Source organism: Myxocyprinus asiaticus, chromosome 38 (genome assembly GCF_019703515.2).
Source record: "Myxocyprinus asiaticus isolate MX2 ecotype Aquarium Trade chromosome 38, UBuf_Myxa_2, whole genome shotgun sequence".
Lineage (NCBI taxonomy): Eukaryota > Metazoa > Chordata > Actinopteri > Cypriniformes > Catostomidae > Myxocyprinus > Myxocyprinus asiaticus.
In genome coordinates this window covers 33644830-33658968 of record NC_059381.1, presented here as the reverse complement: position 1 = coordinate 33658968, position 14139 = coordinate 33644830, and the positions used below count along the sequence as shown (strand labels likewise).

Below are 14139 nucleotides of genomic sequence, written 5' to 3'. Positions count from 1 at the left end.
ATTTTCAAGCTCAAGGTCATATAGGTAAATAAATTAGTAAATTAAAAAAAAGGTCTTTGTTCTTTATTTAATTGCTTTGAATAATTTGAAAACCTCAAGCCAACATTTCTTAAAGCAATATTTACTTAAGTACTTGGAAATAATTTAAGGCTGTGTGACATTGTTTTAATTTAGCTTATTAATCTTTATACTGTATTAATATTTAACTTTATAACTTGATATTGAGTGTGTTCAATATCATGTTTTTAATGTGGTATAACAAAAAAAAAATGGTAACACTATAATAACTTTCATTAATAAATCATTTACAAACATTAAATAATGTTAAACAGATCATTAGTTAAAGTATATTCAGATAGTTAGAAATATGAGATAATATGCTTGTTAATGTTTACTAATGAATTTAACTAAAATTAACTAATGATCTGTTAAGCATTATGTAATGTAAATTAATATTCTTACAGATGTTATTAAACTTTCATTCATATATGGCTTTACACTTTTTAACATCTATAAATGATTTTAACAAATGTTACATAATGATTAATAGATCATTTGTTAATGTACATTTGAATGCTTAAAAATTTCATTAAACTTTTTGTAAATGATTTATAAATGAGCTCATGCATTTTTTTACATTTACAAATGTGCTCAGAAATTACTAGTATTTTTCACCACTTCTCACACTATTCATGTTTACGAATGATTCATTAATGTCTATCTAATTAGCAACAAATGTCTGTAAAAGCCACACATTTACTATTTGTTTGTTAATGTATGCAAGCATACTTTTACTATTTACACATCTTTACAAATCATTTATTAATTAATGATAATGTAAGCATACTTTTACTATTTACACATCTTTACAAATCATTTATTAATTATTTGTTCATATATTTGCATTACCCAATCTAAAGTTGAAACTATTTATACATTGTAAATGCTTATAAAGGTTTACTAATGATTATTTAGTACATTTATGGGCATTGGACTTTGAGCTACAGTGACAAAGTTTGTGTAGGGGTGGTCTGTTCAATTTCATTGACAGAAAAACTGTTTATTGCCTTAATAACAGATTTGTGATTTTTTTTTTTTTTTTTTTAAAAGAGAGAGAAAAACAGGACTCAATTGTGTATATCACTATATATATATATATATATATATATCTTTTTTTTTTTTTTTTTTTTTTTACTATTATATATTTCATTTGATTACTACAGGAAGAGTTATTTGTTTAACATAGCTTTGAAAATGAGGATGTATTTTATTCAATCTCTCTTGAAAACTTTACTGTTTTCTCTTATTCATTTATGATGAAATGAATATACTCCGTTTAAGGATACAGTACACTATAAATGTATTATTGAGGCAATAAACACAAAGTTTTGCTCCCAAAGTAAGTCTTGTTATTATTGTTGTTATGTGTTATTCATGTCTGTATCAAGAGTCTGTAACAAGTACAATGAAATTTAACAAACCACCCCTTACACAAACTTTGTCACTGTAGCTCAAAGACCAATGCCCATAAATGTACTAAATAATCATTAGTTAATTTAATCATTTACAATGTATAAATAGTTTCATCTTTAGAATGGGTAATGGAAAAATATGAACAAATAATTAATAAATGATTTGTAAAGATGTATAAAGAGTAAAAGCATGCTTACATTATCATTAATTAATAATTTGTAAACATTGCAGTGTGTGAAATGGTGAAAAATACTGATAATTTCTGAACACATTTGTAAATGTAAAAAAAATGCATGAGCTCATTTATAAATAATTTTTGAAAAAGTTTAATGACATTTTTAAGCATTCAAATGTACATTAACAAATGATCTGTTAATCATTATGTAACATTTGTTAAAATCGTTTATAGATATATACCATATATGAATGAAAGCTTAATAACATCTGTAAGTATTTGAATTTACATTAACTAATGATCTGTTAAGCATTATGTAATGTTTTTTTTTTATTTTTATTTTATTTTATTTATTTTTTTTACCCAATTTGGAATGCCCAATTCCCAGTGTGCTTTTAAGTCCTCGTGGTGATTCAGATTCCCCAGAGTTAAAATGTTTTTTTTTTTGTGATTCAAGCAAATATACGCTTAAAGTGATTTGCCTCAATCCAGGTGGCAGAGGATGAATCCCAGTTGCCTCCGCGACCATCAACCCGAGCATCTTATCACATGGCTTGTTGAGCGCGTTGTCACAGAGATATAGCGCGTGTGGAGGCTTCACGCCATCCACCGCGGCATCTGCGCTCAACTCACCACACGCCCCACCGAGAACAAACCACATTATAGTGACCATGAGGAGGTTACCCCATGTGACTCTACCCTCCTTAGCAACTGAGCCAATTTGGTTGCTTAGGAGACCTGGCTGGAGTCACTCGGCACACTCTGAGATTCAAACTAGCGAACTAGCGAGCTCCAGGGGTGGTAGCCAGCATCTTTTAAGCATTATGTAATGTTGGTTAAATTCATTAGTTAACATTAACAAGCATATTATCTCATATTTCGAACTATTTGAATAATAATTATCTGTTAAGCATTATATAATGTTGGTTAATGAAAGTTATTATAAAGAAGGGCTGAAATGATTAGTCGACATTATCGACAATGTCGGCAATAAAAAATTGTCAACAAAAATTTTCATTGTCGAATAGTGGTTTGATGTAATTTAACGTAACATGAGATCACATTAAACTCTAATGATGACAGGAGAGAGCAGCACTGCAGCTCACACCTGACTGTGGAGAGGAAGAATTACACTGCTCACAGTCCAGATGCACTCTAAACTTTCCAAACAGCTTCAGGTGATGTAGATCGCAAAGTATGAGGGAATTATAATGCAAAAATACAAAATAAGTAATTACATAAGCACTCTCGTTGTGGAATAAGTGGAAAAACTTGCGTGTCGAGTGTCTTTAAAGGAAACACCCCGGCGTTACATCTTGAATGCAGTTATATTTAATGCGTTATAGCTTTAATAAAGTTCAGATAATATGGAAACAGATCATGTAAATAACTACAAACTCTGAAACTGGCATTTCTCTGTGCGGTCAGCGCCTCTTCTATGAGTTGCGCGAATGTCACGATCTAAGCGGGAGAGATTGAAACTGCACCCTGCTGATGCACACTCTGTCGCGAGCACACACACTTAATGCAGCTAGATTATAACGTGATGGCTCACGACTTATTGAATCATAATATACTGTATGTGTCACTGTGCATTTCTTATCATGAAGAAAATTGGTAATATGCAGCTTTATTAATAAGAGAGAGTTTGTTTTTTTGTGAGTTAAAGATGGACTGAAGTGAACTGAAAGGTGAGAGGGGGTATTCTTCGCCCCATTATACACTGCAACAAAATATTTTTTGATTTGTTTTTGTTTTGGCTTGTTTTCCAATATAAATATCTAAAACTCCTTTAAAACAACATACATTGTCTTTAGCAGCTATACTGCAGAAGAAAAAATTGTTATCTGAGAATGTTGAATATAATATTAAAAATGTAAATATTTTAAAATATCTTAAAACTGAGAAGCAGCATATAAGATATTTAGACTTGCTTTTAGAAAATAGATCTTGAATATAAGTATATTTAAGTCTTTACTGCACTTGCAGAAGAATAAACAAGTGAAAAAACTCAATTATATACAAAATACACTTATATTTCAGATACATTCTCTTAAAGCAAGTCTAAATATCTTATATTTTGCTTCTCAAGTGAATGTATCTTTTTGTTAAGGATGTTTAGACAATTTTAATTGGAAAACAAGACAAAAACACTTGATAACAATAGGATTTGTTTGCAGTGAATTTCTTTACTGAATTAGACTTAATAAAAAGTTTTTTTTTTTTTTTCTTTAATTCAGTGAATGTCTTCTAGAGGTATTTTTAAAATAGTATTTTGTCCTCTTTATTGTTAGTATGTTTAATACAACCTTTTAAGTCAGGGCACAAACTGAATAATCGGTTAAGAGCTAATGATTAATCATTGCAATAATCGCCGAGTAGTCGAATAATCGTTCTAATGATCGTTAGATTAATCGATTATAAAAATAATCGTTATTTGCAGCCCTATTATAAAGTGTTACCTTTGTTTTTATGTGGCATTGATTGGCACTGGTAATCATTACATTTGATTTGTACTGATATCAACTACTGAATTTTTGAAATTGTGACAACCGTAGTACACAGTCTGAACTGTTTTGTGAAAAAGTATCTTAACTGGGTGCTTTGATATCGTACTACTTTACACAAACTGAATGTAACAGCCAGATCACTCTAGCTAAGCATCAAATAGCGTCTTACATTATTATTAATGAGTCAACATTACAACTAATTCTGTATTATTAGTAGAGAAGTTATGTGTATAATAAAAGCTGTGGGATGCTACGTTATTTTTAAGAGCCTGAAATAACACTTCCACAGTCCATAATGGCAGATTAGATTGCTATCTTTAATGACATCTCTCCCTCCACATTCATAGTTAGCGAAGTCTAGCTCGCATGGAGGTCATCACATTAACTCTTTTACTCTTAACAGCCCTAAATGTCAATGATGCAAGATGAAGTCACATAGATGAAATTCTACAGACTTAATGAATGTGCAACAATTACAAAGAGTCTGCTCATTAACGTAGCGGAAATCAAAACATATGAGTGTATTTACCTAATAACACTGTGAGCTGCAGTAACCATTTGCTATCATATCTATGGATGAGTTTTTTTAGGTTTTGAATATCTGGAACAAATATCTATCTACAAGGCAGAAGGAGATTTTGTGGTTATTAAAAAGCAGTTTCTAGGTGTACTTCTTCTGTGCCATCATGTGGTTACTATGGAGATGATAACATTTGAAGCGGGCATTAGGAACGCAATCAGGTAGCCAATGGCATTCCAACATCAAAGGTCAAACTGGTCACTGTAGTGCTGCTACATGCATGCAAATATTTACTATGCTTCAAAGAAAATATCATTATAACACCACTGTCATTTAAAAGATTCTGTATCATTCATCAACTTAGAATTCATAAATTCAACAACAATTCTAGACTTTATAAATGCCTTGAATAAAGTACTGCATCCCAACCATGTCTGTTCTCTATTCTAGTTCTCCTTGTGTTACAAATTGAAAGTTTCGCTTGTCCCACAATAAAATTAATCAATTGCCATTTTGTTCTCGGGTTTTGACTGTATCTTGAACCCAAAATAAAAACATTTGGAGTGAACTTTCCCTCAAACTTAAAAAAACAACTAACTAATTCAATCAAAAATGGGTCTGAGTCTTACACATTCTAAAAAGCAGTGAAATATAGTCTCTCTTAGCCCACAAAACACACATTCATCATCAACATTTGAGTTTACACCGATCAGCCACAACATTAAAACCACCTGCCTAATATTGTGTAGGTCTCTCTCATGCCGCCAAAGCAGATCCAACCCGCATCTCAGAATAGCATACTGAGATGATATTCTTCTCACCACAATTGTACAGAGTGGTTATCTGAGTTACCGTAGACTTTGTCAGTTCGAACCAGTCTGGGCATTCTCTGTTGGCCTCTCTCATCAACAAGGCATTTCCATCCGCAGAACTGCCCCTCACTGAATGTTTTTTTTTTTTTTTTTTTGCTTTTGGCACCATTCGGGGTAAATTCTAGAGACTGTTGTGTGTGAAATTCCCAGGAGATCAGCAGTTATAGAAATACTCATACCAGCCCATCTGGCACCAACAATCATCCATGCGATTATCTAATCAGCCAATCGTGTGGCAGCAGTGCAGTGCATAAAATCATGCGGATACGGGTCAGGAGCTTCAGTTAAGGTTCACATCAACCATCAGAATGGGGAAAAGTGTGATCTTAGTGATTTAGATCGTGGCATGATTGTTGGTGCCAGAAGGGCTGGTTTGAGAATTTCTGTAACTTCTGATCTCCGGGGATTTTCACACACAGTCTCAAGAATTTACTCTGAATGGTGCCAAAAGCAAAAAACATCCAATGAGCGGCAGTTCTGTGGACGGAAACGCCTTGTTGATGAAAGAGGTCAACTGAAAATGGCCAGACTGGTTTGAACTGACAAAGTCTACGGTAACTCAGATAACCGCTCTGTACAATTGTGGTGAGAAGAATCATCTCAGTATGCTATGTGGGTTGGCGCTGTTTGGCAGCAAGAGGGGGACCTACACAATATTAGGCAGGTGGTTTTAATGTTGTGGCTGATCGGTACAGAGACAAAGCTTTAGCTTTAACAGCTATAGCCCCACATAATATTCTCCATTGTAAGATTGTTTTCTCAATGGTGGTTTGTATAACACCATCCAAACTGGCTTTATTTCATTCTCTAACCCAAGTTTTTCTCACCACACTGTATCACCCTTCCATTTAAAGCTTCTTTTTTAACACTTTAACAAAACATTTATACAACTCTTTTCCTTCAACCAAGTCCAACTCTAAATCTTGCAATCCTTCCAGGTCCAACAGCATTCCAGACATGTCTTTTAAATCTGGTGTAATTGCAAGTTTTGGAAAAGGGTCTCGCATATCTGGTACCAAATTTCCATTATCATAATTTTGTAGCAAGGTAGCTTTTTTTCCACATTTCCATAACTGTTTCAGTATGACGTATTGACCTCTGCCATAATAAGATGGCCACTGCAGTTGCATTACTCAAGTCAGGCCTCGCCACATCAGTTAGATGTCTCATTTTTACTGCTCTAGAGGCACACACCCTCAGTGGGAGGTTGGCACACCCTAACTCGCCAAGTCCATGCAAGCTCCTTTCAATATAGGCTCCTCAGGCAGCAAGTACAAAGTGTCTGTTTTCTGTGCCCTAGCAAGGTTAAAATAACCACACATTTTAAAAAGTCCACAATAGAAAAGAGGTATTCCATTTAGATGCAGCTGTTTATAATCCATAAGAATCAAGGCATTATCCAGTCCAGCAGACCAGCAGGTGGATCCACACATGACAACTTATACCACAATGTCGAGGCAATCAAATTATTCATTATTAATACCCTCCCTCTAAAAGACAGTTGTGAATGAATCCACTTTTTTAATTTACCTTCCATTTTTTCAACAACCCTTTCCCAATTTTTTCTCTTGTGTAACATCATCCCCAATATGAACTCCCAGGTATTTAAGCCCTCCCCTTTTCCAAGTCATCCCACCAGGTAATAACGGTAGACCCTCCTCCCATTTCCCAACAGCCAGTGTATCACTCTTACTCCAGTTTACTTTTGCAGATGAAATAATTTCAAAATCTTTTACAACTGAAACCAAAGTATTCATGTCATGTTGTCCATTAACCATAATTATTACATCATCTGCATAGGCTGATATCTGATGATGTAGATCATCATGAGGCAACAATAGACCTTCTATTTTAAAACTTAACTTGTTCAACATTGGTTCAATTACCAAAGAGAATAACATTCCCGGGAGTGCACATCCTTGTCTAATGCCTCAAATGACTTTAAATGGGGTGCTCAAATCACCATTGATTTTTAGCATACTTTCAATGTCCTAATACAACACTTTTATCATTTCAATGAAACAAGAGTCTAAACCAAGAGTGTTAAGAGTTTTCCAGAGATACTGGTTTTCAACTCTATCAAAGGCTTTTTCCTGGTCAATAGAGATAAGACCCAAATTAACACCCAAATGTCCAGAGACATCAAGAATATCCCAAATGAGGCATACATTGTCTGAAATAGACCTACCAGGCACACAGTAAGTCTGGTCAGGAAAAATGACCTACCTCATCACTTCCTTCAGTCTGTTAGCCAGAGTCTTAGAAAGGACCTCGAGATCAGAGCACAACAGGCTAACAAGTCACCAGTTCTTAATTTCTTGTAGATCACCTTTCTTTGGGAGTAAGGTGATTACAGCTCTCCTGCAAATCAGTGGCAGAGAACCCTCAGCCAAGCTCTCATTGAGAACTGCCAAGAAATCCTCACCCAGCACCTCCCAAAAGGCTTTATAAAACTCAACTGGGAGCCCATCAATACCACTGGCTTTTCCGCCCTCCATGCCCTGCAAGACATTAAGAAGCTCCCGTTCACACAGAGGCTTCTCCAACTCTGCCTTTGACTTCTTTAGGACCCTTGGTAAGCCTTCATAAAAGCTAGCAGCTAACTCTTCATCCTCCCTATATTCACTTCTGTACAGATCAGTACAGAACCGTACAGCCCGCTGTCTTATTTCAGATGGCTCTGTTAGCTCTTACCCATTTTCAGAGCATAGAATGAATATATCAACTCTGACCATTTGTTCTTACAAGACTAAAGTAGAACTTAGAAGGGGCACCTATTTGCATAAGATTTTGAAAACGCGACCTGACCAGAGCTCCCTGTACCTTAATGCCAATCATGTCTGCAAGAAGAAATTTCTTTGACTTAAGAGCCTCAATACGGCTCTGCTCTATGGGTGCCTCTATTAATTCTTGTAACTGCAATTTCAGATTCAAGCTTTTTCATTTTTTGAATGATATCTCTAGAGATATTAAAAGTATATTGTTGGCACAATAATTTAATTTCAACCTTCCCATAATCCCACCACTAGCGCAAATTCATGAAACACTCTTTTTTTAATTGGTTCCAAAAAAAAAAAAAAAACATAAAACATCTTTAAAATTCAAATCACTTAACAGAGAAATATTAAAATGCCAATAGGCACTCTTAGACCTGATATTTGCTATAAAAATATGACAAGTGACAAGACCATGGTCAAAAAAGCCAGCAGGATTGATTGCACATTTTTACACAAAAAAAGCCTATCCAATCTGGCCAAAGAAATAAAAGTTTCTCTGGTATGTGCCTGTGTGTACTGTCTAACATTCTCATTCAAATCTCTCCATATATCACACAATATATTCAATGTCAATCAATTTACATACAGCACGACCTGAAGCAGCATGAGTACATGGTTTCAGTGTAAAACATCATTTTCTGTGCAATTAAAATCACCTTCATAAAAACAAATACTCATCAGAGCTGCAATTCTGTAGAATTGTATTGACATTGTTGAGAAAACAAACTCTTTCAGCGCTATTTGTAGGGGCATAGACAATGATAAAAACAATATTTAACTTTTCAAACTGTGCCCGAATAACTATGAGTCTGCCACCTTTTTACCTTATAAGAGACAGGAACAAAATTCTTAGCAAATAGAACAGCCGCCCCTCCTCTAGTGGAGCTCATGTGAGTGAGCAGTACCTCTCCCACCCATTCTTTTCTCCAGTCAGTTTCATTAAGGCAATCACTGTGTGTTTCTTGAATGAACGTAACATCAATGTTCTTTTGTACATACCCATGCCCCATTTACATTAAGAGTGATACCACACTCATTGAAAAGTAAAAAGAAGACACAAAACAAAAAGTGACATTACAGAGTAATGTAAAAGTTTCAAAACAATCTTCAGCTTGAAGCTCTGATCTCAGTTTAGCCATGCACAATTTTCTTTAATCTGTAGATTTCTTGTGCTGTAAACTGGTCCTCACTCTCACTTCTCATTAACATCCCAACAGAATCAACAAACATTCTACGGTCAGGAAAGAAGTCCTTAACTAGAACTTTTTTCATATTTTTCAGACCTTACTTTTTCGAATGCATAAGCACTATGTCTATTCCATTTATTCCTGTTGTCAGCCGTGTCACTGTCAGAGTCTTCAACTGCACTGAACTCAGTGTCATTTTCATTTTGCTTGTCAGTTCGTGTTTCTGTCAGTTGATTTGGTTTTTCTTTCTCTACCTTTGCTTTAAGCCTTTTCCTCTTAATAGAGGGCGTTTTGAAGAGCGTTTCATCATTTACACGCATTCTCCACCCCTACCTTCAGCCCCGGCCATAATGCTCACATCCCCAACGTGTTCTTGTGCATCTGTACCGACATCAGTGTCATTATCTCCAGCTTCTCCACTACCCACAGGGCCAACATTTATATCATCAGTCCGTTAAGGACACGAGCGTCTAATGTGCTCTTCTTCTCCACATTTGAAACATTTCATAGTCTCTGAGCTTGCAAACACCATATAATCAAAGCCATCAATTTTGTACTTAAACGCTACACTTAAGTCATCCATATCACTCTTTTAAATCATGTGCACCTGCCGTCAAAAACAGACATGTTTGAGTATAGGGGATTTACAGGTCAATGGGATTTTTTCTTCATCTGTGAAACAATTTCCCATGCCTGGACAATTCTGTAGTCAGAAGCTCATCATTAATGAAAGGTGGAATATTAGACAACGTGATTTTTTAGCCGGTTGAACTAGAGGCATCACTGGAGTTAAAGTATCTTGTATGGCAACCCCACTTTGCACCACACTATTCACTTTTTCTATGCTGTCTAGAAAAATCACAACTGCACTATTCATGCAGGAGGCAGACATTATACTGTCGTAACCAGTGGTGCACCGATCAGGAAATTTGAGGCCGATACGATCTCCGATTTTTTTAACACTAAGATCAGCCGATACTGATTTTTTAATAAGTGCCGCTTGCCACACTTTTGCAAGTTATATTGTGCAGTTATATGTTTATGCCCCACACAGTTAAATCAATTTTGTTAACATTATTAAATAACTTAATATTAGTTACAACATATACTATTACATTATTAAAATCAAAAGTTGTATTATTTAACAGTAGTTAATGCACTATGAACTAACATTAACTAACAATGAACAACTGTAATTTTATTAACTAACATTATGATTAATAAAGGTTGTAAAAATATATTGTTCATTGTTTGTTCATGATACCTAATGCATTAACTAATGTTGATAAAAAAGACTTCACATGTATCACACTGATTTAGCTGTATGTAATGTATATTTTGAAATGTCAAAGAATTTCTACATTTTATTATGTCTAAATAAATGGCTTATTAATAACTTTTATATTTGTCAGTTAACATGACAAATATCAATGTTTTTACATGTATGAACAGTTAATAACTTATTTATGACTTACAATATAGGTTTAGATGAAAACCATCAGGTTACGAATGATTTAAAAGCTTGAATTCCACTGGGTCAAAATTTACCCGCAAATGCAAAAGGGGTATGCAGATTTTGAACGCAATAGGAGGCTTAATCAAAATGTCATAACTTGCTCTTCCGGTGACATAACTGACTTTTCTCTGCTGATGTATGCAAGCCGTGCTGCAGTTGCCAAGTTTTTAGTCAGATTTAAACCCCGCCCCTTGAAGAGTCATGTAAACAAACAAGGTGTCAAAGCAGCTAATGCAGAAACTCAGCTAATTGCTAATCTTTTTTCAAGGTTTTGCTGGCCAGCACCAAACCAGCAATTGCCAGCCTAAACCAGCATGGACTAAAGGTCTGCACGGGCATTAACTTGTAGTCCGAACCCGACCTGTACCTGAGACTGTGTGACCCGACCGGACCGGTACCGTCAATTATTAAGCCAGAACCCGACCCCAACATGAAATCGCTCACTCTATTTTATAATATCTTCTCCAAGCAAGTTATTTATGCAATAGACAGTATTTTGTTCAAGCACCGTAGGTAACATTCGTAACAGTATAGTAACATTAAACATACACAGTTTTAACGATGCTTTATATATTTTATGATTCTCGTGCCAGCTAAATGAGTCTTTTTTTAGCTATTCTTCATAAACAATTCAATTTTTACAAACTAAACTGTAGAGACAAAATCCACAAGTGAAACTTAATGATGATTTCCAAAAACAAATTTGTTTTCACCATGATTCTTTAATTGACATGCCCCCAACTCATAAAGTCTGGGCTAAAAGACAATCCTGAGTTTCCCCAGTGGTAGTTACAACTCAGTGGTGTTCATCTTGTAAATACAGTCATTCCAACATGACTTGAATGAACCATAAGGGGGAGGAACATTCTGATTCTGATTTATTTTTTTTACTTTTAGGATTACACTAGATTAAAGATGCCTTCAAAGTATACAGACATGGACTATAAGCCCCAAAACTTTGATTTCCATTTATTGGGGTCTTTAAGAAAGTTGGTGGGGCACCAGTCCACCAGCATCCCATAACTGGAACGGCATCCACAACACATGCTGGCAACCAGTCATGCTGGTCTTTTCAGTAGGGCCTATTGGGCCAACTCAACTCATCCAATTAAATTAAACTTTTAAAGCAGAAGACAGTTACGTAAATAAACTGAGAGAACTATAGAGGGCTCCATTTCACCCTCTGTCCACTCAGAAGGGATGAGTGCAAACACAGAAGAAAACATCTGCTAATGAAACTTGATCTGGCATTGGTGCTAAGTCACCATCTTGGCTCAAGCGAGACCTCTGTTAGAGCGCCAGCACTGTGGCGTTGTCCTCTTCAATGCCCCCTGCTCCCTTTCACACCAGCAGGTCCTGGGATCAGGCAGCACACACAGCGCTGTCATCTATGGCATTTCTGCCCAAGCAGACCCGCACAGAAAAGAACAGATCACCGGATAACAATGAGAAAGCAGCCACACACACTCTATGGCCAACCAGGTGCAGGCAGCTGACAATAAATAATGAGCCTGTAGGCAACCTTGGTTTTCTTAATAACTGATTTGCATGCTGGAAGCTGAAGAAGGTTCTAGGGTGGACAGCCTCTCTTCATGTGGCTATATGAAGCACTTCAAAGCAGTGGAATAAACACAGAGGCGGCCAGACGGAGTGTGGAGGATGAAGAATGTAGCGGCGCACCAATGAGGGACAGGCTTTGTTGGCATGCTGATTAATAGTTGAACATCAATCACAACCGCTACTGTCCGTCAGTTGTTTGAAGCATATCAGACTTCATACATGAAAGCAACGTGTAGCCAGGTCTCTCAAAGAAGGAGAGTTGTAAGTCAGGCAAAACTGTATGTTTGTGTGTAATTTTGACAAGCAGGCATACTTCAGAGAATAAAAATAAGTCTATTCCTGCTAGTGCAGAATATTTTTCCATTTCACTGAAATATGGGATCCATTAATCATTATTTCTGAAAAGCCCAACACAAACTGGGTAACACTGGAGATAGCATTCAGTGCTGAAAATGTAAAATTCCTATACAGTCTAGTCTAGATACTGAATCATTTATACGATTTTCAGAGCCAATGGCGGCGGTTCAGGGAGAAAGACAACAATGTGTGCATGATTCATCCAAATGATCTTTACAGTGCACAGAGGCTGTAAACGTGCAAACTAATGCAGATTTTTACCAACAAGGGAACCAGAGGAATGTATCTTTGAACAAACTACAGCATTTTGACAGAGAGCAGCCAACCCTACTGAGATGTGAACTGGGGCACATCATTACATTTTGCATTAGGATACTTATACACTAACCAGTTTTATATTCTCAAATAGTACTGCTGTGTTTGGACTGTGAGAAAGGAGACAAAATTATTGCATTTTGAAAACTAAATAGATTTCTGAAGAAATAGTGAGTGGTGCTTACACCATCAAAAACTCGCTTTAATAATACAGTGTGGTTGCGAGGGCATTGCTAGGGTGTTCTGGGTGGTTGTGAGATGGTTTGTTTACTGGTAATTCAAAGTCAAAAAAGCCCACTCTCTGTGATATTTTGGTGTCTAGATATGGTCAGGGTCCTTCCCTTAATGTAGGTCTATGGGATTGGTGCGCCTGTTATAGAGTCCGCCAGGCGAAAATGGTTAGAGTTGGGAACCGAGAATTATTTTTCTTTATTTTCGGTTCTGTTAACTGTTCTTAAATGTGCATTTTTCCGCTGATGCAGCACTATGCTAAAATACTCAGTTTTTTTCCTTAGCTACCATAAAGCGGCACTGCAATACCGCATTAAATAAACTGTAACAGTTTCAGAGACACTTTAAACTGTGTTATGTAGCCTAATGTTATACTTCATGCTATTAAGAATTCATCAGTTCTTATTTCATTTCGAGTTGGACATTCATAACTTGAGCATCAGAATAAGATTAATATAGTAACCGCTCTGACTGATGTATAAATGTTTTTGATTCATGTTTTCAAGTCATTTGTTCAGGAACCGGACAACACCGGATGTTTCGTGGCCATGTGTCAGTCTGCGGGAGAGGGAGAGTGGTAAGGCTCGTCACCTGGGCCGTAATTACCTCTAACACCTGTCTCTCATTATAGTGATGGCAGAGGGAG

General features: G+C 36.0%; 1 protein-coding gene across 4 annotated transcripts in view; it reads right to left on the bottom strand.

Annotated features, from left to right (window-relative positions):
• Positions 1-14139, bottom strand: part of LOC127429346 (gamma-aminobutyric acid receptor subunit alpha-3-like) — a 327245-nt gene that overhangs the window by 289567 nt on the left and 23539 nt on the right. The window lies entirely within an intron of this gene.